This window comes from Ipomoea triloba, chromosome 9 (genome assembly GCF_003576645.1).
Source record: "Ipomoea triloba cultivar NCNSP0323 chromosome 9, ASM357664v1".
In the NCBI taxonomy this organism is placed as follows: domain Eukaryota; kingdom Viridiplantae; phylum Streptophyta; class Magnoliopsida; order Solanales; family Convolvulaceae; genus Ipomoea; species Ipomoea triloba.
Window position 1 is genome coordinate 23,766,735 of NC_044924.1, and position 6,000 is coordinate 23,772,734.

Consider the following 6,000-nt stretch of genomic DNA (forward strand, 5'->3'; position numbering starts at 1 on the left):
AATAAGATAATGTTGTAAATACTGATTTTGTGGCCATTATCTCACTACCCTTTTTATTAGCGTTGGTCATATGTATAAAGATGTGCAATTATCAATTAAAGTTGGGGTTCTGATCTTCTCTTTTTTATTTTTTCCGCATCTTCTCTCTGTATTCCCCTGCTCCCTTCTTTATCTTCATATGTACTTTACCTTTGACGTATAATACTTGCAATCACGGCGTTACCATCTCATAAGTCAAAGCTTGAGTAGGCCGAACTTGGTCTCTTGACTATTGAAAAATTACCAATTTAGTCCCTTGACTATAGCAAAATTACCAATTTGATCCCGATTTAACGGATGTTTAATAGTAAAATAAACGGAGGACCAAATTGGTTAAAAATTTCAAAGTCGAGGGACTAAATTGGGCACGAAGTATTGTCGAGGACCAAATTGGTAATTTCGCAATAGTCGATGGACCATTTCGGTAATAAACTCCATTGTTTTTCACCAGTGAACTGTCATTTAGTCCATAATAGGTAACTCACTCCCCTTAAAGTTTCCCACCTTATCACCAGAAGCTCCCACTATCTAAAGGTCTTCTATACAACTTATAAAAAAATCCCTTCTAAAAGAAAAAACCTCAAATCGTATTTAGCTAGGGCAAATGCAACCTCCACAATGTAAATAGGAAATACATATTAGAAAGAAAACAAAAACAGCAGCATATACAGAAGTATTTCTCCAACTTATATAATAGCTAATAAAAATGTATAAAACATATATGAAGCAATTTCAGAAAAAAGTCATCCAAAAAAAAACATTCCAAAATCTAGAATGCAAATCAGATGTCAGCATATGTCATCCAAATAAAAACCATTCCAAAAGGGCTCGGGACCCATCTGCTTTTCCAACATATGAACAACTGCCAGCAAAGTTCCTTTCTTTCCACATCATTCCCGTAATTTCCTTTAATAATAATAACAACAACAACAACAATAATAATAATAATAATAATAATAATAATAATAATAATAATAATAATTTGGTTACCTTGATTACTTTACTTTCTATATTTTTGGATTATCGTATCAACCATTTGGACATATAATTAAAAATATTGAATCTATACTATATATAAAAGTAAAATCCTCCTATTTCATTTTTCCCGCCCAAACTTTTGTAGTCAATTAATTAAATATTTTATTAGTCAAATAATTAATAAAGCTTATTTAGTAAGAAAATGTAAAATCGCAATGAACTAATATATATTAATTGGTAATATATTTTTTTTTATATCCACATATAAATACTATTAATAAAAGTAAAATCATCCCCTTCAACTTCCCCACACAAACTAATATTACTAATTAATTGGTAAAAAAATTAATAAAATTTAATTGGTAACAAAATTTTATTTACCAAATTCTGAGAATAATTAAACTATTATAATTGTGACAATAATGGAAACAAATTCTGCAATAATAAATATATAAGAAAATTCCTTGAAAATTATGAGTAATTTTATAAGAAAAAATAATTTACTAATTATTATTTACACAAATAATAATATTTCGAATAATAATCTATACTTCTATATCTATACTACTATTAATAAAAATAAAATCATCCTTTGTAAAATTTCCGCCCAAACAATAGTAAAGATAAAATGAAAATGAAAACTGATTTTACTAATTGATTGAAAATATAAAAAGATTCCAATAGAAAAGGAAACAGAAATTAGGCAAATTGGAAAAGTAAAAGGATATTACTAATTAAATAAAAATTGATTGAAAATTATTTAAAAACTTTAAAAAAAATTAATTACACTTTCCTTTTGAAAACTTTAAGTTATTTAAACTTTAAAAAATTAATTAAACATGGGTTTTTATATTTTTTTTATAATAATTACAATTAATTCATTCAAATATGGAGGAGGAAGAAAAACTAAATGCGATACGATGAAAATGAATATACTTAAGGTATAAAAGTATAATTGCACATATATTAGTGTAATTGACTAATAATAATTGTCTAATAATTATTATGATAATTAAGCTAAACATTGGTCATATTACATAATATAATATAATTAAATTATTTTCCATTTTCTCATATTTATTTTAGTAATAATATAATTACATAAGTCATATTACATATCGATATTTTATGATAATTGTAAACAAACAAGTCATATATTATTCATTAATTGTGCTATATAATATTCGATGTTACAATTTATATAATTGTATATCGATCCAAATATTCTTAAATATTATAACAAATCCATTCCGTGCAACGCACAGATGAAAATACTAGTCTAACTTATAAGGGAATCCATATATGTTTTTTTTTATTTGTTTATTTATTTTTGCATTGTGTTACAAGAATTGTAATATAAATATTTTTAGATGAAACTATTATAGCTTCTGTTATATATTCTATGTGTCTCATTTTATTTGTCCTACTTACTATTCACTGGTCAAACCAACTCTTTCTTCTTTGTTTATTTTCTTTATTATATTTTACTTATTTTTAGATTTAATTTTTTTTGTTTAATATTATTTTTATTGTAGTTTCTAAATATATAATTTTGTATATTAATATTAACCTTAATATTATAAAAAATTGAATTAAAAATAACCTCAGTCAAGTCTCGTTAACTGAACCAGACATATAAAATGGGACGGAGGGAGTATATATTTTGAAAACCAAACCAACAAACTTTAAAATAATCCACAACCGGGAAAAGACAAGACAAAAACACAGGTGGAGAAAAGTCTCAGGAACAACAACCTGCCTAGTCAACCCCACGAACAGTCAAACTATGAGCTGCCGGATTCAAAGAAGGGTTTACATGAGAAATAGATATAGAACCAAAAGTAGAGAATAATGCTAAACATTGGTGAATGCAAAGATTAGAACAGTCCGTCCTTACGCTTACTGCCCCACTCCCCGGTTCCTGAGCTAAGAGAGGGCATCCTTGCATGCCCATGCTTCTCCCACGTACGATTCTCCCCCATACCATAGAGGTTCACTCACTGCTGCCACAAAATTAAACCACACCAAACGTAGCCTTAGGTTAACTAAGCTGCCCTGTATGGCTGCATCAAATTAAAGAAACATGTTAATCCCGCCGTACCACCCACAGCCTCCTGTTGCACCACTACACCCGCTCTCCCCTCTTGAAATCTAAAGCCTTGCTTTCATGCCATTTAGACAAAACCATATTAACAGTGGGCAGAGGAGACAAATTGAAGCTACTCCTTCCCACACCAACACGTACCCCCCTAGAACTACCCCGCTATTTTTTTCCAACATCTCTGATCTGCATCTTCTCAAATGAACCATTGTATTCCTCCATGCACTGCATTAAATTAAACCTTCCGCACACTCCACTTTGACGGGACCCTCCACCTAGGGTTGAGGTGGAGGAGGACCACACATCCCTCGCCACGCCACCCCACCCCACACTCCAGCATAGCAGTACATGTATGTTCTGTAGTCTCAGCAACGTAACAACCCCACAGAAAGGGCAGTTCCCCTCCACCTCAACCCTAGCTCCGATCCTTTCTGGAAGCGCCACGAACTCGCGTTGGCAAAACTCCACAAGATCACTTGTATTTAAACATACTGTCAAACCCCATAACTTCCCCCAGCCCACTGCGAAAACGTAACCCATCTGCCACGCCAACCAATTGATAGAACAGTGTACTCCCCGGCTCCCTCAAATCCCTCGGGAAAAAGACAGAAACGTAACTGCATGCCATTCAATTGACAAAAATGTGAACGAAGCTAATAATTGACAAAAATGTGAAAAACTAAGTTGGGACATGCGTTTTAGTGCAGAAAAGCATTTCCCAATTGCGTTTCATTTTTTTAATCCGAAATACTGTATTGGAACGCATATGCTACTTGCGCCTATAGTATAAAATAGCTCTCGGCGAGTTAAATGAACCAATACAGACGCAAGTAGCATATGCGTTCCAATACAGTATTTCGGATTAAAAAAAATGAAACGCAATTGGGAAATGCTTTTCTGCACTAAAACGCATGTCCCAACTTAGTTTTTCACATTTTTGTCAATTATTAGATTCGTTCACATTTTTGTCAATTGAATGACATGCAGTTACATTTCTGTCTTTTCTCCTAAATCCGACAGCCAATACCATGTGTCCGCCAGACCCACACTGACTGGAACGTACACCTAGAACTAGCGAGCTCCATATCCCGCGTATTCAATAACTCCCCATCCACCGTACCTCTAGCAAACTTACAACGTAACCTTCATGTTACTGAGATGAGGATGAGGATAAGTGGAAATATAATGTAAGGATCAGGCCCCGGGAGCCATGGACTATTCCATACAGTGGTCACCTCCCCATTGCCAACCCTCATGCTCCTAACTCCCACCCGCAACAGCTCTTGTGATGCCAAAACACTCCGATCCTCCAACAATAGCTTGGGTTGGGCCCTAAACCTACATCAAGAAAAATATTATCGCGATAATACCTTGCTTTGTCTTGAAGACACGGCTTAACAAAGATATGATGATGTGTTCCTAAGAAGTCGCCACCGTGCTTAGTCAACAAGGCAATGTTAAACTCAACTAGCCTCTTAAACCCCAATCTGCCCAACTTCAATTCTTTGGCACACACAACCTATCCCACGCTATCCACTGAATACCATTGTCACTCCCCTTCCCCCACTAGCACCCATTCATAAGCCATTGCAGTCGCATATAGATCAGAGGTTCTTCGGCAACAGGAAAACATTCATAGTAAATGTAGCAAGTGCTTGCGCCACAATCTTCAACAGAATGAATCGACCTCCCTCTCAGCATAAGATAACAAGCACCTCCGCTAAGCCCCCAACCTCTGCCACACCTTCTGCTCCAAATAGCCAAACACATCCCTCATATTCCTTCCTACAAATGATGGAAACCCAAGATACCGACCGAAGTCTTCCGCCCGCCACACATTTAAAATAGCATCAACCTACTCGGCCCCTCACATGCTCCTTCGTATTTCAACTGTAGACAATACTAGACTTATGGAAATTAATTGCCTGCCTCGACGCTAAGTTCGCTCATACCTCCTCACACGCTATTTTACTACACACATCACTATTATTATATATCTACATATAGCCTATCTTTTTCATATTCTTTAATTATCATGTTTATTGAAATCATCATATTCTAATTAATTTAAATGCACATTATATTTTAATTAAATATCTATAAATTGGATATGATAATGTGGATTAAGCTTGTAGTTTAAGAATGCAGTTATTTAAATTTCTTTTACATATAGAGATCATTTATTGCTTTCCCATCAATTAAATTCTGGGAAAAGGTGCAAATAGGCCCCTAAACATATCGTGAAAATTCAATTAGGCTCACGAACTTTTTAAAAGTGCAATTGAACACATGAACTCACGATTTTGAGTCGTTTGACCCCATTACCCGGTTACCAATCCGGCCAGTGCCAGTAACTGCCTCCGTGGCGCGACAAGTAAGCTATGTTTGGATTATTTGGATTGCCACATTGCCACATAAGCTGAAATAGAAAAAATTAAAATTAACAAATTAAAAATGATATAAAATCACGCATAACCCTAATTCTCTAGTTCTTCATCTGTTTTTTTTTCATTCACTTCATTTTCTTCAGCACTGTGTCTCTTCTTCTTCGTGACTCCTTCTTCTCCTTCTTCTTCTTCAACTTCTTTTTCATCATCATCTTCTTCTTCTTTGTACTCCATCACACTTAGTACATTGTTTCTCCTTCGCCTTTGGCCAGAGTATTAGGGCTGAGATGACATCATCATGTTGGACTGGTTCACCATTATCATCTCCCTCAAAGTCAAGGCCGAACTTACAGTACGAACCATCATTGTATTGTCGTTGTGGGTTGAAACCACCACTCTGTATCACGAGAGAATGAGCAACAATTTTTTGGGTGTCAAAGGTGGAAGGTACATGTATTACAATTAAAGGTCTAAAATTGTTATTGATAAGTTTAA